At 36.9% G+C, this 22,982-nt stretch overlaps 2 long non-coding RNA genes across 3 annotated transcripts; both read right to left on the reverse strand.

Moving 5' to 3' along the window:
- Positions 1-582: 582 nt before the first annotated feature.
- Positions 583-15,830, reverse strand: LOC126938003 (uncharacterized). The gene is made up of 3 exons (XR_007719927.1): positions 14,982-15,830; positions 6,509-6,647; positions 583-828 (listed from the first exon to the last, which is right to left on the reverse strand). It is a non-coding gene; the product is annotated as an uncharacterized LOC126938003 (long non-coding RNA).
- A 663-nt stretch (positions 15,831-16,493) lies between these two features.
- Positions 16,494-22,799, reverse strand: LOC126938002 (uncharacterized). Of its 2 annotated transcripts, none has more exons than XR_007719926.1 (2): positions 19,848-22,799; positions 16,494-16,778 (listed from the first exon to the last, which is right to left on the reverse strand). It is a non-coding gene; the product is annotated as an uncharacterized LOC126938002 (long non-coding RNA). The 2 variants fall into 2 exon arrangements; XR_007719925.1 differs by having other exon boundaries at positions 18,383-22,799.
- Between the last annotated feature and the right edge of the window lie 183 nt (positions 22,800-22,982).

Raw genomic sequence — 22,982 nt, forward strand, 5'->3', positions numbered from 1 at the left:
AGATATGAACGCCTCTTGTTTTCTAAGTTGATTCTGCAGCTAGTGTCTTTTTAAAAGCCATATGGATATGGTTTAAGCTTTAAAATGATCAGCTAATTCTATTCAAGCTCAGTGTATAATTCATTAGAAAATACTTCCTTTCCTACCACCAAAATACCTCAGGGAATATATATTTTTTCACTCATTTGAATTGTGTCAGCTCTGTTACAAAAGAACTTCTTTCAGATGACATGAAGAGTTTACATGACTTTCCTGAAATACTTTTAGATAGTGTTTAGTGTTATTGGGAGCTTTCAGTACCAAAAAATATTTAGAAAGTCAAAAACTTGTTCTAATTCTTAAGCAACTTGAGCTTTTTAAGGAACCTCCTGCTCTGATATTTCAGGAGGTAATTTTTCTATGATTCTGTTTGTACATGTTTTCTCCTGCAACCACAAAGTTTTGATGTTACTGCATTTTGGGACCACCCTACCATTTGAAACTTCTTAATTTGAAGACATTTTTTCTTTATAGTTTTTTATTTTGCTTTTTTCCTGTAGGAAATCATGAAAACAAACAATAACAACAAAAAATGGCCGGGCATGGTGGCTCACACCTGTAATCCCAGCACTTTGGGAGGCCAAAGCAGTGGATCACTTTAGGTCAGGAGTTCGAGACCAACCTGGCCAACATGGTGAAACCCTGTTTCTACTTTAAAAAGTACAAAATTAGCTGCGCATGGTAGTGTGCACCTGCAATCCCGGAGGCTGAGGCAGGAGAATCACTTGAACCCAGGAGGTGGAGATTGCAAGATGGTGCCACTGTACTCCAGCCTAAGCGACAGAGACTCTAAAAAAAAAAAAAAAAAAAAAAATTATAGAAAATTATAGAAGCATTTCCTCTTCTGGCTTTCTTAATAACTTTGAATATAAAAGTTAACTTTTATTTACACATTTCACTTATTTTTTTACCAACTAACTTTAATATTATTTACTATAAAAGGGTTCACTAGTTTCTCAAATTTATCTACCTTGTTGATTTTATATTAATAAATTTGGCTAACAACTGGTCATGCTGATAGCAGTAAGATTAATTTATATCCTACCAGCTTATACTGCATGACAATTTGGCCCACGGATAGATTGGATTTTACCTTTGAACTAAATATGTAAAACTGTAAATATTATTTCAATAACGATACCATCTACTTAAGAAAACATATTGTCTGTCACTATAAAATTACTTCAGTAATAGACATTTAAGATCTTTTTTTAAAAAAAATTTTGAGACAGGGTCTCACTTTGTCTCCCAGGCTGGGGTGCAAGTGGTATGAGCTTGGCTCACTGCAGCCTCAACCTCCTGGGTTCAAGTGATCCTTCCACCTCAGCCTCCCGAGTAGTTGGGACTACAGGCACATGCCACCACACCTGGCTTATTTTTGTATGTTTTATAGAGACAGGGTTTTGCCATGCTGCCCAGACTGGTCTTGAACTCCTGTGCTGGTAAGATCTTAGTAAAAACATGCCATCTTTCTTCATAAAAATAAAAGCTAAATGAAACCAATAACCCAAAAATAAAAAAGGTTAGAGTCTCTAGAGTTGAAACTCAAAGTAAAATTTCCTTTGGGACAGAGAACTGAACCACATAGTCCTGATTCTATCCTTCAGACTTGTCTTTCATTAATGTCCAACACTAATTAACACTGCCACCACCAAAAATCTAGCCTCAGACATGAGCTGCTTATTCCTTAACAGTCTGCCCTAAGGATGACGTGTAATCCTTTGTTTAATATAAGAAAACAGAGCTAAGGCTGATTTTTAAAAAATTGTTTTTAAAAATTGAAAGAGAACCAAAAGAAAACTAGGTGATCTGACTTTGAAAATTTAGCCTTTTCTCCAGGTTTGCAGGTACATTCCAATGCTGTGGGAGCCCAATAATATAGGGTTAAAACTAGTTGCTGTATCAGATAAACTCTGAAGACTAACGCAACAGATGAGTATTTCTTGTTGTCCCCTGGCTCTTTCTACCTTTTACTGAGCCATCTCGCACACATCTTCTATGATGTCTACCTATATTACGTCAGATGGAGAAAAGCCCTGGAGACTTGCTCCTGTTGTTGGAGGCTGGGGAGCCGTTATGGGTCATGTAGCAGTTGCAGCGATGGAAAGCACTGAAGACAAAGGCAGGAGCTACAGGGCTGCCCTTTGCTCTTCAAGGTAAGAGAAGCCCTTGATCAGAGGTGGGATCTATACCACCCTATATTGGGCTACTCCATGCTACATTCTCATCACGCCTTAAAACCTAGCAGACTTGAAATCAGTGGTCTTGACAGAACATCTAATATATTTCAATCCCTTCTTCTAATATAAATGCTGTATTTAGCTCACAAAAAGTTGACCTATTTCTTTGTTTTTGTACTGTGAAGTATGAGTGAGTATTCAAACTTTGTCACAGTCTATCATGTTCTATTTGAAAGAAAAACAAGTTTGATTGATGTTGCACAGGATTACATCTGGAAATGAGTGAGACAAAATTTCCTCATGCTCCTTCTGACCATTTTGTAGGCAAGCTAAAATTGCTTTGCAGTCCCTAGAGTTGTGGGTGGGAGAACAGGCAGGTCTTAAAAGAGCTTACAAGCTTCTCCTTACATGTAGATCTGCCTCTCTTTTCACTTTTCAGGGACTGGAGGCACTTGTCTTAGTAAGACTAATGACTAATTTTCTTGGGCCTATTTGGAACAAGAGAACACACACCCTTGCCAGTAGTTATTTTAGTGTTTTTCCTCACCATTTTTCCTTCTCTTTGAAACTTGAGGGGTACTTAATGGTGAGCTGGAATAAGGCTCTGAAACTTATTAATTTGAAATAATTAGTTGAATATAACTTTCATCAAGCCATGGTTATTCGAAGTCCAATGTAGTCATGTAGCATTAAAGTCACAGGAAACAATCATTCTCTAGGATTATGCTAAAATCTCCAAACACAAAAATTAGAAAGAGGATAAGACATAATACCTCGTAAAAGTCAAACCTGGATGCAAAATAAGAATGAATTAGGAAAAACATTTTCTTTAAATATGCCATGCATGAGTAACTATCTTGAAAACTGTCACATGATAATGATTATTGGAAGCAAACAGGTAGTTAACTATGTAAAGTATAGAGAAAGACAAAAATAATGTATTATCTATATCTAATACTGTCTAGACAAGAGAATAGCCTGATTCTAGTTGACTGACCCCAGATTTTACTAAAGAAATATCCTGAAAGGACAAAAGAATAACACAACAGGCCACATTTAATTGACATCAATTTTCTGGGTGCAACATTCAAGTGTCCGCACTTACTGCTCCCTAAGCAACTTGTTGGAAAATAATAATTCATTTTTATTTATTTATTTATTTATTTTGAGAGGGAGTCTCGTTCTGTTGCAGGCTGGAGTGCAGTGGTGAGATCTTCGCTCATTGCAACCTCTGCCTCCCAGGTTCAAGTGATTCTCCTGCCTCAGCCTCCTGAGTAGCTGAGACTACAGGCATGCACTTCCATATCCAGCTAATTTTTGTATTTTTAGTAGAGACGGGGTTTCATTATGTTGGCCAGGCTGGCCTGGAACTCCTGACTTTGTGATCTGCCCATCTCAGCGTTTTGAAGTGCTGGGATTACAGGTGTGAGCCACCGTGCCCAGTCGGAAAATGCTAAATTATTAATTAAACAAACATTTATTGAAATTTTACTTTTGTAGTAGATACTTATCTCTTGATTTTTAGGAGCTTTTTAACCACTGGGAGAGCCAGATAAAGAAAAGATCATGTCAGAGATGGATGTGGCTATGATGATATAAGCACAAATGCACCTGGAAAGGCATCTCAAATCAGTCTAGGGAATTGGTGAAGGCCAATGGTGGTAACAAGCTCAAACTCTGGAGTCAGACCCTCTGGGCTTAATTCTCCATTCCATAACTTAATTGTTGCATAACCTCATGCAAATCAATTCATCTCTCTAAACACGAATTTATTAATCTGTAAGACAAGGAAAAAAGAGGCAGCTTTCCTAATGAGGTTTAAATGAGATTATGTATTAAAACATTTGGCATAGTGCCTGGAGACTGTAAATGCTCAATTTATGTTGGCGATTGCTATTTACAGAAGAGATGGTGCTTGAACTGGGCTATGGAATAAGTAGGAGTTAGAAAATAGGGAGGCAGCAGAGGGCATTTTCAGGGAGAGGCAATGACATGTGATAGGCACAGAGACATGAAACAGTATAACATCTCTCGGTGACAGCAAGTGGTTTATACCTATTCAAATTTAGTTTATTTTCCTAAAACCAATTATGCCTTCACAGTTTGCATGTAAATAACAAAAAAGGTTTCCTACAAACATGTGTAAACCTCTCAAGAATTCCTTCAGATATAACTTTCTCCCAACCCTCCTCATTCATTGGTTCACCAATGGGTTCAATTTGGCTTCCTACCTTGGTTTCTGCTCTTATTCTCTCAGATTTGCATTGTTTACTGCAGACCTGACTCTGCACTTCCAGGGGACACACATCCTGGTGTTTTCCTACTGATACTATAGTAGAGATATGCCTTACCATAGAACCTCAGCCATCCTCCTGGATACTCCCTAGCCTGCCCTGCCATTGATCTTGCACCACCAGACACAGAGGATGACTGGACTATTTTTTAGAAAAGTAGGCTGGTACGAAATTACAATGAGCTTTCTATGTTCAGTTTAGGAATCTGGACATTTTCCTAAAAGCCATGAAAAATTGCTAAAAATTGTCTAGAGGAAAGACATGATCAGATTTCTATTGTAAGATCATTCTAGTAGGAGTTTCCAGATTAGAGACAGAAAAAAATCACTGGAAATGTCTCCTCAGGTAATCCCAGTGAGATGGGACCTGTTCAAAAACAGTGGCAGCAGGCAAGAAGCAAAAGCAGTGAGAACGAGTGAGATTAAGGAAATAGAATGTCCTGAACTTGGAGACTGATTGGCTAAGAAAGTTAAGTTATAGGGAGGTGTCTAGGATTACTACTAGATTTCCAGTTCAGGTGACCAGAGGGGTGGTGATTCCAATCATCAAGAAAAGGAATACAGGAAACAAACATTAAATTAGAGTATAAAAGTAATGAGGCCAAATTTTGGATATTTTAAATTGAAGTTGATTATGGGACATAAATGGAGATGCCCATTAGCAGAGAAGTCTGGGATTCTTGCACATTCAGATTTTTTTATTTTTATTTTTATTTTTTGAGACAGAGTCTTGCTCTGTCACCCAGGCTGGAGTGCATTGGCATGATCTCGGCTCACTGCAACCTCTGTCTTCCTGGGTTCAAGCAATTCTCCTGTCTCAGCCTCCCAAGTAACTGGGATTACAGGTGTGCACCACCATGCCCAGCTAATTTTTGTAGTTTTTGTAGATATGGGGTTTCATCATATTGGCCAGACAGATTTTTGATTTAACATGTGGAAGGAATGTGCTTTATGAAGATGAGGATTCTTGTTTTCAGACAAATATATATATATATGTTCTATTAGAAATGAGTAATTCTTCTGTTCTAGAAATCACTGGTGATTTTGGATGCATGTTTAAATCATAGAGGGTCTGATTATCATTGGATTAACTGACTGAATCATTCTAAAAGGTATGGCTATCATACACTTTACCTTCTACGAGATTAGTTTGCTCTCTTTTATTTTTTAATATTTATTTATTTATTTATTTATTTATTTATTTAGAAATGGAGTCTCACTCTGTTGCCCAGGCTGGAGAGCAGTGGCACAATCTCAGCTCACTGCAATCTCCGCCTCCTAGGTTCAAGCAATTCTCCTGCCTCAGCCTCCCAAGTAGCTGGGACTACAGGCGTGTGCCACCACACCTGGCTAACTTTTTATATTTTTAGTAGAGACAGGGTTTCACTGTGTTAATCAGGATGGTCTCGATCTCCCAAAGTGCTAGCATTACAGGTATAAGCCGCCACGCCCAGCCAGTTTGCTCAATTTATATAACCATTGGTACCCTAGAGGGGTAGCTTGGCAAATACAGGCCCTTGTCTGAGTGTGTGTCCTGACAATTAGTTACTAACTTACGGTCTTGACAAAATTATTTACGTTTCTGGTCCTCATTTTCTCACTATGTAAAAATGAGAATTGTAATAGTACCTGTTTTCTCATGTTGTGAAGACAGAGTTAACTCACAGAGCAATGACTGGCACAAAGAAAACCCTCAATAAATGTTAGTTATAATTACTGTCCAAGATAATACAGTCAAACTCCATTGTAAAGCATCTCAATTATTGCATAATTTTAGTTTCACGTAAGCAAAATCTTACCCATCATGAGCACAGGCATAAATCATTGCAAATTTATAAGCTGCACTGATTTTTTGAAAATATTTTTAACTAACAATGAAGATTTTATATATATGCCACATTAATAACAGTATACACATTAAGAGATATAAACACAAGAGGAACATAGCCACAAATGTGATTAAAATGAACACGTGTTAAAAGTATTTAAATCATACCTTGGATTTACATAGTTGTTTTTTTTTTTTTTGAGACAGGGTCTCACTCTGTGGCACAGGGTCCCACTCTGTCACCCAGGGTAGAGTGCAGCGGCACGATCACAGCTCATTGTAAACTTGAACTACTGGATGCCCCCGCCTTTTAAAAAAAAGGCCAAAATATTTTGTAAGTTTACTTTTTTGAACACTTGAAAAATTCAATAACATTTCAAAAATCTTTTCAGCAGCCTTCTAAAGGTAGTTTATCATGCTTAACTTCTCACACACACACACACACACACACACACACACACACGAACCATGCAAACACACCTTGCCATGGTGAAAAACTATTACATTAATTAGATCATAAAAGCCCATTTATATGGATAAATTTTGCTTTAATGAATATTTCATCAAAAATTTATTGTGTTAAAATTTTTAAATAAGGTCTAGAATGTATACCAATTCAAGTCCTAGCTTGTGTCAGAGTACAATCTTTCTATATTCACTTTTACTAATAGAAAGTAGAACGTAAAATTGGGAGACTGAGGCAGGCAGATCATATTAGGTCAGGAGTTCGAGATCACCTTGATCTACATAATGAAACCCATCTCTACTAAAATACAAAAATTAGCCAGGCATGGTGGCGGGCACCTGTAGTCCTAGCTACTCAGGAGGCTGAGGCAGGAGAATTGCTTGAACCCAGGAGGCGGAGGTTGCAGTGAGCCGACAATGTGCCACTGCACTCCAGCCTGGGCAACAGACCAAGACTACCTTTCAAAAAAAAAGAAAAGAAAAAAAGGAGAAAAAAAGAAAAGAAAAAGAAAGTAGAATGTAGAAATTTAAACATAAAACTTCAAAAACTAAATTGCATTAGAATATACAGTATCTATTCAGGAGCTTTAACACTGCTGTAATTTCAGGTTATTTTGCCAATAACCAAATAACCCATCGGAGATTACAAACTCACGGTGAAACGGCTGCACTGTTCACATTTCTTAGACTCATCAACATCAAAGTGGACTATTCTTTAAACTTAAAAAAAATGCCAATCCATTTATAGACTGAACATTGAAGCCCAGTGAGGTAAAGTGATTTCCTCAAAGTAACACAGTAATGAAGCTAGTTCTGAGACCCAAATTCACAGGAAGTTGGGTAAATTCTTGTGATGCACAATAAAATGCAATTTTAAGCCTGCACAAATAAAATGCAATTGTCCTAATAAGAAGTGCAGAAAATTTCAAATCATTTTGAAGGTCATTAGTGAAAGTTAAATTTAGGATGGTCTAACAGTAGTACTACATTAACATGAAAATAAAGGTATGTTTGGATGAAAATGATAACTACATTTCTTTTAAAAGCACTTATTCGCATACTTCAAAACTGGAAAAGGATTATATAGCTTCCAAGCTTACCTAAAAACCCGTTTAGAATTTACAAAATATACACACCCATGATGGAGAAAAACTACAGCACAATGAAAAATTAGAAATCAAGAAGTTTTTATATTTTCTATGGAGAAAATTTGTGAAACCAATGAATCAATTTGTAGGGAGTTATAAGAGTAAAAGGATTACAAACTATGAACATTTAAGAACCATATTTTAAAGAAGCAAAATGTTAAGTTTGGTGATTTTTTAAAATCATGGTTTTAAACCTTTGTCAAATTTTAATTTTTATATTTCTACTTTCTAGTTTTTGACACTAACTAAATATTGCTAATGTAGTTATCAAGTGGTTCTTAATTTATTCTTCCTTTTATTCAATTCAGAGAAAAGTATAAAAAGTAAGGCTTTAAAAATTTTAAAGGAAACAGATAAGCTTTATAATTTTTTCTGTGTTTTATAATCTCAGATTTACAAGATTCAAGCAATGACATACTAATTCCTTTAACATAAAAACATTTTTTATTTTTTAGAGACAAGGTCTTGCTCTGTAGCCCAGGCTGGAGTGCAGTAGTGTGATCATAGCTCACTGCAAACCGAACCCCTGGTCTCAAGTGATCCTCCCACTTCAGCCTCTCAAAATGCTGGAATTATGGGCATAAGCCACCATACCAAAGCTAAAAACATTTTAAAACTGAAATGAAAATTCATTTTTATCTATAATAAGCTTTAGATCCCAGTGATATTTATTATACATTGTGGATTAGGCTGAAAGTTAGTATTATAGGTTAGGAGAACTAATATTTCTTCTTCTGTTCACAAATGTACTGGTATCCAACAACCACTGGAAAAAAGTATTCAGAGATTAAGATGAATGGCAAGGTAAAAGAGATAATAAAATGAAATCCTACTCATCAATAGTCATTGAAAATGATGATTAAATAAATGAAAGTGAAATAGGTTTTAATTGACCCTGAAAAGGATTTTGTATAGGACCATTTCTGACCCAAGATTCCCAGTCCTCCATGTCTTCTTCTTTACCTTCTTGCTTATATGACTGCTTGTTTTCTTTACTTTTAATGAAAATTCACTTTCATTAAAGGTGTAGCCCTTTGGTCTTGGCTTTGTGGAGGGGTTTCAGATTATAACTTCTCAGTTCATGAGGTCTGAGGTTTTGTCTCCAGTCTCCAAGAGGCCATTAAAATAGTAATTCTAGCTCACAAAAGAAGGGTAGATTTCCCTCCTCAGTACTGGTTTAGTTTTTTGATTTGGACTTTTGATCCTTCGTAGGTCTTTGAGAATTTCCCTTACTTTCTTGCCAGCTAACAAGTGCATTTAATAAGCTGTTTTAAAATACTTTATCTAGAATTTTTAGGTATTTGCTGAAGGAGGATCATTCAGTTTACCTAACCCACCTTATGGTGAGAAATGGAAACAATTGTTATAAACCTAGACAATGTAAAAGTATAATGTAATTTTAAAAATTGCAGTCAGAGTGAGAAAAACAAGGTGAAGGAAGGGAAAATAGTACAATTTTTTCATCATTCATTGTAGTTTCAAGAGATACCATCTAAATTTGAAAGAGAACCACGGATATTATGAAAAATAATACTGTGATTGCCAGAGGAACTAAAACCAAAGATTGTTAATAGTGTTTATCTCTGAGTCCTGAGTAGGGTGGGAGATTTTGGGAGAAGTGTTTTACTTTTTGAAAAGGTAGAAATAAAATTGTTTTTATTCACAACTGACATGTTCATCTACACAGAAAATCTGGTGGTATCAGCAAGGAAACTACTAGAAGTGACTTTAACAAGGTATCAAGATATAAAAGATGATAACAAAAATCAGCTATATTTCTCTACACTAGTAATGAACAAAAGACATTTAAAAACAATATTATTTGCAATAGCATCAAAATTATGATTACTCAGGGATAAATCTGATAAAAGATGTGAAAGATCTGTACACTAAAAACTAAAAAAACATTACCGAGAGAAATTAAAGAAGACCAGAATAAAAGATGTACCTTTTTCATGGGTTAGGAAGACTTTATATTATTAACATGTCAATTCTTACCAGATTATTCCTTAGATTCAACAAAATGTTAACCCAAATCAATGATTCTAAAATTCATATGGAAGTACAAAAGACTTAGAATATATAAAACAACCTTTAAGAAGAAAAACAAAAATACTCCGACTTCAAAATTATAAATTTACAGTAATCAAGATAGTGTGGTATACGACAGACAAACATATCAATAGAACAGAATAGAGAATCCCAAAATACACCCACATACATATGGACAACTTATTGTCGACAAAGATAGAAAGGGAATTCAGTGGAGACCAGTAGTCTTTTTAATGAATGGTGCTGGAACAATAGGATATGAAACAATCTATACGGAAAGTTGTGACCCTTCATCCTTATCTCATATCTTACACACCATTTAATTCAAAACATCTCATAGACCTAAACTTAGCAAAAATCATAAAACTGTGTTAAGAAAACAGATGAGATAAATTTTGGATCAGGCAAAGACTTTTTAGATGAAACAAAAAAGATAAAATAAAAAAGATACTAATAGATTAGACCATCAAAATTAAAGTCTTTGTTCTTTGAAAGATACCTTCAAGGAAGTAAAAAGGCAAGCCGTACACTGGGAGAAATATTTGCAAAGTATGTATGGCTGATGAAGGATTTGTGTCCAAAATATATGAACTTTTACAATCCAAGAAGAAGATGACAAACAAACAAACAAACAAAAAAGTGGGGAGGTAAAACATGAACAGATATCTCACAAAAGAAGAAATGGGACTAGTTAGTAACACAGGATATGCAGCTTAACGTTACTAGTCATTAGGGAAATACAAATTAAAATCACAATGAGAGTTGGCAGGGATGTGAAGCAATTAGGAATCCCTACGTTTCTGGTAGGAATACAAAATGATAAAGGCACTAGGAAAGCATTTTGGCAATTTCTTAAACATACATTTGGTATATGACCCAGTAATTTCACTCCTAGATGTCTACTAAAGTGAAATGAAAACATCTATCTACAAGCCCACTTATACATAAATTGTGGCAGCATTACTGTGGCAAGAACACTTATATATAATGGTGGCAGCATTATTCGTAACAACAAATATCTGAAAACAAACTGCGGTATATCCATACGATGGACTACTACTCAGCAATAAAAATAAATGAAGTATTGATATACACAACAATATAGGTGAATGTCAGAAACATTCTGCTAAATGAAAGATGCCACAGCACCCCCTCAGGAAAATTTAAATATTGTATGTTCCATTTACATAACATTCTAGTTAAAGGAATAATATAGTGGCAGCAGATCTAAGTTTTCCTGAGGATGGGGTGAGGTAATTGGTAAGAGAGAATTGACTACAAAAGCACAAGGAAGCTTTTGATGTTGATAGAAATGTCCAATATCTGATTGTGGTGGTGGTCAAATGACTGCATACTTTGCAAACATGTATCTAATTGTATTCTTAATAGGAGTGAATTTATTACATGTGAATTGTATTTTAATAAAGGATTAAGAACTCTTTTATACCCCCAAGATGGCATGACAATACCGATTATCATCAATATACTATTCCAATACCTTTGTTAGCTGAAAAAATTGGTTAGAAGCAGTAGAAATTAAAAACTACAGTATGTGTTGGAATAGATTTCAAAATCTCATCCTAATAAAACTGTTCTTGATTATCAGTATTACTTCTAGCCTGAAAGTAAATTGGGTAAGAGATATCATAGGTCCGTTGCCTTCTGTGTTCTTCCTTCTGAACTTACTTCAAGTGGATAAATGGATTCCTTACTTAATGCCTCATTTTTTTAGAGAATTTTAATGCATTAATATCCTCTGAGTAGATCCCATGGCCTTTTATGTGGCCAGATGGGAAGGGAATAAAACAATCTCCACTGGCCCAGTTTTTTCTCTTACTAAACACTAAAAAGAAAAAAAAAAAATCAAGACACCCTTAAAATCCCTTTTTCTCCAGTTTCTTTAAGAGAGGGGTTAACAAAGCCCTGTAACACTCTTAAAGCTCTCCTGCTGCTAAGGGGAGTGCAACAGAGACTGTCACCATAAGGACTGACTCCTGACTGAGAGCTGAGTCTTTCTCAAGAGAAATCTGACAATTAAGTGCAGAAGTTGTCCTTGGATTGCACCAAAGATTATCCCAGCTGGGGTTCTGAGAAGGACTCTGGCAGAATATGGCAAGGGAAGGCCCTTTGTGGCACAGATCGAAAACACCCTACCCTATGGGGCTGATCACAGTCAGAAAACTAGGAAGAGACTGCCTTTTAGATTTATAGAGAGCCTCCACAAGAGGCTCTCCAGAGTAAAGTCTTTTTTAAAAATTAATTTTAGAAAGAGACACATTATCAGTATTTCAAAAGACAAAGCAACTTAGGCAAAATTTAGACCAAAATAAGAAAGAAAATAAGATTATAGGTATATAGAAATCTTTACCAAATTTTTTCATGTAAGTTGTTTTCCCTGGTACACCGTGTGGAGTTCCAAATTCAAGATTCCCTTGTTTAGACTACTGCTTTAAAAAATAATTCTGTTTCTCAGATGCAAACGGGTTGGGTGTAGGATTAGAGATAAGAGGCAGGCAGTTCAACATAGCAGTTAAGAGGGCAGACTCTGTAGTCGGAGTCTGTTAGTCTGGTTCAAGTTCCAACTTCAGCAAAAATGAGGTGTGTTGTCTAGGGAAAATTATTTAATCTCTCTGTGTCTGTTTCCTTATAGGGGATAATAATGGTAATCTACATATAGAATTGCTACAGGATTAAGCAAAATAATACATACAAACTGAGAACAATACCTAGCACATAGAAAATGCTTGTACTATAGGATTAGGTTTAACTATGAGACCGAAAACAAGACTGATGTTTCTTTTTCATGTAAACATAATGCAGAGCAGTATAGTGGCCTCACAGTCATTAGGGTCTTAGTCTCCTACTCTGTTGCTCCATGTGCTTGACTTGGTGGCATCCTTCTTCTAAACACTGGGATGGAGAAGGGAATGAAAATGAAAGGATGAAAGGGTGAAGGACATAAGTAAGCTGGCTCAAAATTTTTTTGAAGTGGCCCTGTGAACACTTAGTTGACCAGAGCTTAGTCAAAAGACTCCATTCAACTTTAAGGGAAACCAGGAAAGGAAGTCTTCAGGCTCAGCCCAAAACATGAATAATTCTGTTTTCATAAAAGAAGGGGAGCAGATAATAATCTGTCAGAATGCTTCATAAATGTTGGTAATCATTGTTACTCTGTTACTTACATGGCTCCTAGATCAGTCTCCTCATCTGATAGTTCTTAGCTCATGGGACTTCTTTTGTATGTGCCTCTCCACTTGAATCTGTCACTGAAATTTGCTTATTTATAAAACTGCTTATTAAAAAAAAGTCCTATCTTTTCCCCTTTCTAATGTTCTGCTCAGAGTAAGTCCAATACTGTCCTTTTCTTATATTCATACCTACACTCATAATCTTAAAATATTTTCTAATTTATCTTATGCCTTTCTTCTTCAACTAGAGTGTTATACACTGAATTGTGTCCCATCCAAATTCATATGTTGGAAGTCCTAACCAGTAGTGCCTCAGATTGTATTTGGAGATAGCACATTTAACGAAATAATTTAGTTAAAATGAGGTCATTAGGCTGAGCCCTAATCCAATATGACTGATGTTCTTATGAGACAGAACACAGACACATGGAGGAAAGACCATGTGGAGATACAGGGGGAAGATGGACACCTACAAGCCAGGCAGAAAGTCCTCAGAAGAGACCATCTCTTGGTGTCAAGCAGTGACACCTTGATCTCCGATTTCTAGTCTCCTGAAGTGTGAGAAAAATTTCTGTTGTTTAAGCCACTCAGTCTATAGTGTTTTGTTATGGCAATTCAAGCAAAATTTTTCCTAGTCTCAGAGTTTATTTGGTGTTATCAAAGTCCCACCAAGAAACAGATGATACACTAGAAAGGGGGCAGTTTGATGAGAATTTAAGTACAAAGGGCCTATTTACCAAGATGTGGGTGTAGAGAAACTGAAAGAATGGTGCAGTAACCTAGAGAGCAGTGGAACTGTTACCACCCATAAGCCTAAAGAGAGGAAGGAGCCTTTATCAGAATTCCTTAGTCAATGGATATGGCTATCTTGAAGCAACTTTGCAAGGTAGGAGACAAGGTAATAAATAACCTGACTTTACTCTCCTCTCTCCATGTCTCCAATTTCCTGCCAGTGCTGCCCACTGATGGAAACCAACTGGCAGCCACAAAGCAATGATGTGGTCAGAATGCATGAAGGTCAGCTTTCTAGAAAGGCAGGTAAAAAAGAGTCAAGACTGAATATGGAGACACAAATAGAAGATAATCTGGCATAACAAGGAACTTAGACTTTAAGTTCTTTTGTACTTTTCACTCTTCCTTGTTCCTTATCCCCATGTGTCCATAATAACCAATATAGCAGATATAGCCAGTCCTCAATAAATATTAGAAAATTGACCATGCTTGACATTTTCAAGTACTGTAAACATTTCCTCCATTGTATTTTTTAGAATATATCCTCTCTCACTATTCCTAGTTATAGCTTTAACCCAAGTCTTAACCATATCTTACCTCTATAACTACTGCTTCCCTGTTTCTTTTGGCTCATTTACACAAATGGAAAAAACAAACAAAAGACAATCAACCCCTGAGACCACAATACTTAAAGAAAAAAAAAAAAAAAAAAGACCACACTAACCATCTCAGTAGATTATGATAATGTTTCTTCCTTTTCTCACCTTTACATTGCTTCATTATACTTGACATGAGATTAAGATCGATTGTGGATATTCCAGTAACATTCCTGTCAACTTCCTTCCCAAAAGTTATTAAAATTTCCAGCCTGTCTTACCTGTTTGTGGCAGGTAAGCATTATATTTTTTGAAGTCTACAATAAACTTTCAGAATTTTGTTTCTTTTCCAAAGATGATTGTCAAATACAGAGGTATGGCTTTTTCAAGAGATGCTAATAAGTTATAATGTTTTAATTGTACAACTAAATTAACTTAAATATAGTCTTATAGAAATTACTTTTGTAGTAGATACTTCCTTAATTTGCTCTCAGCAGTGAGAAGAACTTCCACCTAAACTCCAGTGTAGATCCACTTATTAAACATCATTCAATTCTGCCACCTCTGCAGCTGGTTTCTTAGCAGTCGATGGTTTCTGGTTCTTTCAGAAAGTCAGTGCTTTGTCTTTCATAGTAGGATCATTGAGTCAGTACTGGCTCAAAAGAAAATAATACGGATATTTTATGCAATTTTACTTATTTCATTTAAGGAGGAATTTAATCTTAAACTTATCCACTTTCAAAATAGGCATGTTTAACCCTATAAAAATCTTTGTCATACAGTTTTATATAATCTTTTTATTACTCACTTAAAAATTCTCGTCTATTATCAATCTTCAAACAAATTAGTGTTCTTCCTTTAAAGATTGTTTCTTCTGGGTGAAAAACGATGTAACATTTAACAAGTAGTCTATAATTACTCTTGTCACTCATTTGAAGTTACAAGTAAGATAACCCTATAAAGCAAATCCAACTGTCTTTATTTTTTCATAAAGACGTATATCAATTTTTAATGAAGGAAAGGTTGCAGTGCCAAATTAGGGTACTGAGTTCAAGTACACTTAAGTAATCACCCTTTTATTAGTTTTTTTCTGATCTTTGTGAAACTAGCAGAAAGTTCACTATAATTTATCTCAGTGGATCTATTAACTAATCCCTCCCTCTATAAGAAGAAGGAAAAAAGCCTAAGAAACAAAATTGTTTTAAATTCACTTTTGCCACTGTTATTTCAGGGCCATTTTATCCATCAATCACTATGCTTAGGATTTATATAGTTCTCAAGGTCTTTTGAAAATGTTGGGGATCTAAGAAAAAAAGTTGACTTCAAGATATGAAAAGCTGCAAAAAAAAAACACGTCTACAAAACATTTTTAAACTCAATTTTAAACTTATGTCATTTTTAAACTCAATTTTTAGTCATGTATATTTTATGTGATGTGGATGTATTTTCATGTGTTCAATATTATTTGGGGTTGGAGGTCTTCAAACCAAGTCTTTAAAATGGCCTTAATCTTTACAATTTTTTTGAGACAGGGTCTTACTCTGTTACTAGGGCTGGAATGCAGTGGTGTGACCATGGCTCTGCAGCCTCGAACTCCTGAGCTCAAGTGATCCTCTTGCCTCAGCCTCCCACATAGCTGGGACTACAGGCACACACCACGCCTAGCTAATTTAATTTTTTTGGTAGAGACAGAGTCTCTTTCTTGCCCAGGCTGGGCCTCCCAAAGTGCTGAGACTAAAGGTGTAAGGCATGACACTTGGCCCTTAATCTCTTCTATGAGAGAAAGTAGTACCACATAACATTTCAAATAGTACTTGCAGGCAAGTGTTTTAAACATTCCACTGTAAATTTTTGTGTTCCTTGCCCTCAAAACAAAAAACTAAATAAGCTAAAAAAAATTTTTGGAAAGATATTGCATGCATATAAATCCCCCTTTCAAAACAAACAAAAAAGGCATCATGAGACAAATACATGTTATGTCAATCAGTAATCTTTATTTTTCTTCATTAGTGGTTATATATTGCTTTAAAAAAACATTTTTAAGGATGAAAAAAGTTCAGTCATATGCTGTAACCATTGATATACACATTCAAAAACAATTTAAATGAAGGTTTTATGTATTATTACTGTGATATTGGTGTGTGGGGCGGGTGAGATCTATGACATGTTCCAGTGAGAAGATACTATTAGTATACTTCCAATAGGAAGAATGGCCCAACAGAACTTGGGAGATGTTTTCTCCAGACTACAGATTATACTAGAAGAAAAAAAAAAAAGGTAGAGGGAGGGAGGATGGGAAGGGGATGGAGGAAGTGGGAGGGAAGGGGAGGGAGAGGGAGAGGATTGGGGAGGGGGAGGGAGAGAGAGAAAACAAGAATTTGTTAAAGAATTTGGATAAATCTTTTTTTATATATAATTGACAATAATTTAGTAAATAAAATACTTTTCAGTACATATTATTGACATGAATTGCTGATTCATTTATAGGAATTAATCTTTAACAGTTAAAGTTCATTGTCTTGTAAAAATCTACTTGGGGTTCACAAAGGTCTTAAAAAATGCTGGTAGAAATATTTATTAACATTATTAAGGTACTTACTCTATCAACAATTTTTCTTAATTTCACTGAAGTACTATATAAACACATATATTTAGTATTTTGAATCAATTTCCCTGGTATTCCATCTCTTAAAATCCATTAAAATCAGAATTTTAGAATTGAGATCATTCAGGTCTTTTTATCCTTGACTTACAAATTGAGTATTCTTCTACCTCCAAAAGGTTTAAGTCTGAAGTGTTACCTACAGAGCTTATTTGACTTTCTAAACCTAGTCATAGAGTTAGCACCAATATCTCCCAAACACTCTTGTTACCTTAGAAGGTTGTATGATCTCCACCATATTTAAGATAGTTGATTCTAACAGAAAAATTTTTTTCTGTATTCATCTAGAGCTCACTTTAAGCCCTCAAAAGAAATTCCTTGTTTCTAGATGCATTCATAATTATAAAGTAGCAGAACTCATTTTTTTGAGCAGAAAATCAATGTTATCTATTGTATGTCACACTTACATATGTGAAAATTTGCCAAGAATTTTACTATTTATCCTTTCTCTGCAGGGTTGAACAAAAATATTACAGAAAACGTGGACTAATGAAGTAGATAATATAGTAACAAAAATTCTATTAATGATTTATAGTGTTTGGGGGCAGGTATTACTGGCATATAATAAATATATAATGCATATTAATTACAATTTTGAAAAATGTAAACACCTGCATAAAACAAGATCTAGACTAGAACTCTCTAGAACTTCTGAGATAATAGAAGTGTTCTGTATTTGCACTGTCCAACTTAGCAGGCAGTAGAGACTAGAACTCTCTAGAACTTCTGAGATAATAGAAGTGTTCTGTATTTGCACTGTCCAACTTAGGCAGTAGCCACATGTGGCTATTGAACACTTAAAATGTAGCTAGTGTGACTGTGGAACTGAATTTTAAATGTTTTAATTAATATTTAGATTTTAATAGCTACATGTCATTAGTGCAGCTTAGACAGTGCAGAACATTTTCATCATCCTATCACGTTCCCTCAGAATCCTTTCCACTAAAATCCCAACCTACTGCCTCTGCCATAAGATGACACTAAACATAGATTACTTTTTCCTGGTCTTAAATTTTATATAAATGGACTCATATGCTATGAGTCTGGCTTCTTTTGCCAAATGCAATGTTTTTGAGATTTATCTGTGTTGTATCAGCAGTCCTTTCCCTTGACTTGCTCAATGGTACTCCATTGTATGACTGTATCACAATTTGTTTTACTCTTTCTTTTACTTCTTTAAGACAAGGTCTTGCTCTCACCCAGGCTGAAGTACAGTGGAGTGATCATGGCTCACTGCAAACTTGAACTCCTGGATTCATGCAATCCTCTTGCTTCAGTCTCCCAAGTAGCTGGGACTCCAGGCATGTGCCAACATGCTCAGCTAAGCTTTAAATTTTTTTGTAAAGACAGGGTCTCGCTATGTTGCTCAGGCTGGTCTCAAACTCCTGGCCTCAAATGATCCTCATGGCTTGGCCTCCCAGTGTTGGGATTACAGGTGTTAGTCCTTGTGCTGGGCCCACAGTTTTCCCATCCTCCTATTGATACACATTTGAATTGTTTCTAGACTATTTCTTTTTTTGAGATGGAGTTTTGCTCTTGTTGGCCAGGCTGGAGTGCAATGGTGTGATCTCGGCTCACCGCAACCTCCACCTCCCAGGTTCAAGTGATTCTCCTGCCTCAGCCTCCCAAGTAGCTGTGATTACAGGTATATGCCACTACACCCGGCTAATTTTGTATTTTTAGTAGAGATGGGGTTTCTCCATGTTGGTCAGGCTGGTCTTAAACTCCCGACCTCAGGTGATCCACTTGCCTCGGCCTCCCAGTGTTGAGACTACAGGCGTGAGTCACCCCGCCTGGCCCCAGACTACTTCTTTTAAAGCTGCATGTGTACATCAAAAAGTAATTTACTTTGGTGTTAGGCAAAGGTAGTCAACTTATGATTCTATTATCATCTTTCTGTGTTGGAGTAAAAATGTAATTCCAAGACACACAGATGCACACAAATGTGTGTACACATGGGCATACACACTCTACACACACTCTTCAGAACTGCTGGAGTAATCAGCTGGTTTGTATTACTTAAAGAAAACAAAGAAAGACAAATCTAGAAGAAAATATTATTGCACTGTTTTCTAAACCAAAACATACTTTAGGTGGGGATAGGTAGGCTTGAGGGTGCTCCAGAGAATGGTGGCAAATTATGTTCAGTTTTGAATTATCTTGGCCCCACTCTCTGTCATTTTTTAATAATTATCACATATCCACAGAATTTCAGATCTAGTAAAGGCAATTAGTAATCCAGTAATATAATTATCCAGTATTCTACGTAAGTGCTCAATAAATACTGGTAGAAATGAAACAATACATTTTATATAAGAGAATCCACGACTCTACACCTCTCTCTCTCAATTGAAGAAAATAGGGTATAATCAAATGAAAAAATTTAAAACAGGTGTATTTCTTTCTTATAAAGATTCATCACAAATTCAACAATAAGGTGCCACAGACTGTATTACTTTTCAAAACTCTGATATTTTTCAGAAGCAAGCCTATCACATAGCAGTATTTTATCTTTTCATATGCATCCTTTCTTTTTTAAAGTATTAATAATGAAAAAACTTATTAAGTCCTTGAATATGCAGTGGATATGAATAGGCAAAAACACCCTAATAGATAATACAGAAAAGAAAATGTACCACTATGAATGTGTTAAAAGTAACTTACGAAATGCACAATCTATATATATAATCAGGGCTTCAGATTTTTCTTCAAGCAGTTCAGATACAAATGTGTTATTCCCTGTCTCTTCCAATCATTCTGATCGGAGAGAAAGAAAAGAATCCAAAGTTGAAACACAACATTCTAAATTAATAGATAATGTTGAACATTTTACATTCAGGAACTATGTCTGCCCCACTTTAGCTTGGTTATGTACTTTTTTTTAATCGATCACACAGTGTGTTTTGTACTATAATAGGTGATAACTGTTAGAGTGGTCCAATACTTGGTCTTTTCTGTGACTTCTTAGCAAATAATTTATTTCTGAAACATACATGCAACATACGTGAAGATGCATCTATGCAGCTTTAAAAAATCGTTAAGAAAAATTCTACAAGCAATGACGATGGGTTAAAAGGTTTCTGGGTTCTTTTGTAACTAATTAACAGTATTAAACAATACATGCATGTAAAATCCATATTTTCGATTCTATAGCTTGAATTGGTATCTTGCTTATTTGATTCAGTGTGGTGGTATATTCGTACGTTTTCACACTGCTATAAAGAATACCTGAGACTGGGTAATTTATGAAGAAAAGAGGTTTAACTGACTCACAGTTCTGCAGGCTTAAGAGTAAGCATGACTGGGAGGCCTCAGGGAAACTTACGATCATGGCGGAAGGTGAAGGGTACAAGGACTTTCTTCACATTGTGGCAGGTGAGAGAGGGGTAGTGATAAATACTTTTAAACAACCAGATCTCTTGAGAACTCATTCATGAAACAGCACTAGTGGGATGGTGCTAAACCATCAGAAACTGCCCCCAGGACCCAATTATCTCCCACGGGGCCCCTCCTTCAACACATGCAGATTACAATTTGTCATGAAAGCTGGGTGGGGACACAAAGCCAAACCCTATCAGGCAGGAACACTGATCATTTCAAATATTAACCTCAATATGGTTAGAATTGTATCATCATCAAGTATCCTAAAACATGGGTAAATATTTTAAATTCTAAATTTTCAAGAATTAACTTCAGGAAATGTATCTATTCCTAACTCTGGAAAAGATCAAACCTGTAAGGCATAAAAAAAAAAAAAAATTAAGCAGCTTAAAACTAATTTTATAATGTTCTAGCACAAGGGTTACACTTATTTTTTAATAGCCCCTCAAAGTACCTATTTATACTCTTGAGATACAGTTTTGCACAAGCTTCACTATGTGGTTTTCTTGCCTGTAGATTAAGAGTAGTAAATTAAAAGGGTGGTGAGGATAATAGAACTATGTTCACTGACAGCAGTAAAAAGCAACAGCTGACAATGAAAGAGGGGACAGGCAAACTGTAACAGACAATGGAACTTAAAAAACAAAGCGATTCAGAGAGCCATGTAGTGTGGGCATACAGCCCAACACACCATTATAGGAATGAGGACTTTATCAGTAAATGTAATAAAGTGAATATTCATAAGGACTACCAGTTTTCATAAAGCTGGAATATATACCTCATTTCCCATCTGTATGTAAAATGGGACCCACATTGGTCACCACAGTCATTTGTCTGACTAGAAACCCTTACTACCACAGTGGGTCAGGAAACCTTTTAGCTTTAGCACTAGGCTCACCACTGTTCACTACTGCAACACATTATTATTGTAAGAACATCTCTAACCCATGAGATTATCAAAGGCAACAATATTACTTTTTAAAATGTACCCAAAGTAGCTGGTTCCCAAAACACGGTAACCTTGTATTCCATGGCACACAGCCATAAACTAAAACCACGGACTTTTAGGACTCTGTGCCTGTTTTTCCTCAAATGCGAATATTACCTAGCACTGGTGGTGTTGGGATTACATGGGATAATGTATGTAAAACACTTCGCACCAGTTCTGGGAAACAGAATGAGCTCAGTATTATTTTAGCGCTGGTGAACTCATGCCGGCCCAAATCCCTTATTTGCAGGTGCAAAAATTAAGCCTCAAGAGGAGAACTGACTTCCTAACGCTCTACTTCTAATACGTCATTGTCTTGGATAAGCAGCTTAGTGGCAAATGTTGGCAGATTTTGGGTATTGGCAGGGCCTGGGGGCATGTGCCTGCTGGACTCGAGTCTGCAGAAAACTGGAGGAGTCTGTTCGAACCATGAGGCATTAGACGCTGTGCCTTATCAACGCGTGTTTGAGATGGCAGGTTGTGTTAACAACATTCAACACAGACGGAAGCCATTCGTCTATCTCAATTCAGCCGGAAATAGCAAGACTCTCAGCTACAGTAGGCTGAGTAAGTGGGGCTGAGGGCAAGGTAGGTAACAGGATCCAGGCTTGAGCTCAAGCCCCGGTTCAGTCTTTAAAGAGGGATGAGCACGTAAGGGCTTAAACTAACAGAACTAGAAACTAACAGGATGGTGTCGCAGGCAGGTGTAAGTTACCCCGCCCCTCTACGCCCTCCGTCGAGGAGACTCGCCAAATGCGTTTTCTCAGCCTACGGGCAGGGCAATTTCTTGCTCTCTACAGGCAATTACTCCCAGCCCTGTAAGCAGGGAGTGATGACCTCGCCTTTTCGTTCTGAGTGAGGGCCGGACACGCTTGGACCTCACCTCTCCGCGCCACTCTGCGGCGGGGCCGCGGGAGGCCGGCTCGCGCCCACGCGCACCCCACGCTCGCCTTCTCTAAGATGGCGGCAGAGGCTGCTCGCTCACGCCCCGCCGCCCGCGCTCCTCCAAGTCGTGCCCTCAGCAGGCGGGAGTGGGTCAGAGCGCGGAAAGCAGAAGGGCGAGAGTGACGCGGATCCTCCAGTCCAGCGCAGGCCGCGGAGCCCTGAAGCGTCCAGGAAAGGGAAAAGCCAGCAGGCTAACGCGACCAGGAACACCGCCAGCACCTCAGAAACGAAAAAAACGGCGGCACATCCGGGCCCCTCTGCCCGCCCCGCCCCGGAAGTAACGTATCGGGCAGGGGCGGGGGTTGCTCTTCAAAGTGGATTCTTCCTTAGCCATAGCTCGTCTTTCCACAAAGTGCCTGGAATCACCCTCGCCACCCCCTCCCTCGGGTTAGCCGTTACTCTCTCGTGGCTCCGGGACGTCTCTGCACAAAGCTGGCTGCCGGGAAAGGCAGCCCTCGTTTCACAGATAGTAATCCTCGCACCGC

This window comes from Macaca thibetana, chromosome 15 (assembly GCF_024542745.1).
Source record: "Macaca thibetana thibetana isolate TM-01 chromosome 15, ASM2454274v1, whole genome shotgun sequence".
Lineage (NCBI taxonomy): Eukaryota > Metazoa > Chordata > Mammalia > Primates > Cercopithecidae > Macaca > Macaca thibetana.